Genomic DNA, 671 nt, shown 5'->3' with positions numbered 1-671 from the left:
CACACAGCTCCCCGTGGCAGTTGATCGCTCGCTTGTGTGTTTTTTCGTGGAAATTTCACGGTGAAGGACGTGCCTGCCCCTAACACATGCCGGGTGTGCTCTTCAATACGCCAGCCACCATCACCGTGGCCAAGAATGGCATCGTAAAGGTGGCCTTCCAAGGAGGGAACAAAATGTGTGTTTCACAACTTTCGAGTGAAAGTTTCATTTGTCATCTCGTGTAGGGAAGATAAAGGAGGTGTGTGTTGGTGTGTGTGTTGTGTGTGTGTGTGTGTGTGTGTGTGTGTGTGTAATTGCTATTAGGTGTATTACGGGGAGAGAACTTTACACTCGTGTTGCCCCGTCTCTTAACCTTGTATACGTATATGTAACATGTCTTTACTCCTATGTATATATGCACCTAACACACACGCACGCGCGCGCGCACACACAGACAGACAGACAGACCTAACCAAACTTAACCTAACCTCCTACAGTGCCCAGGTCAGACCCCATACATACAGATAACGTCCTACACTACCCAGGTCAGACTCCATACATACAGATAACCTCAAACATGACCCAGGTCAGACCCCATACATACAGATAACCTCCTACACATGACCCAGGTCAGACCCCATACATACAGATAACCTCCTGCATGACCCAGGTCAGATCCCATACATACAGAT

Source organism: Panulirus ornatus, chromosome 9 (assembly GCF_036320965.1).
Source record: "Panulirus ornatus isolate Po-2019 chromosome 9, ASM3632096v1, whole genome shotgun sequence".
Classification (NCBI taxonomy): Eukaryota; Metazoa; Arthropoda; class Malacostraca; order Decapoda; family Palinuridae; genus Panulirus; species Panulirus ornatus.
Note: the sequence above shows the minus strand (reverse complement) of the source record.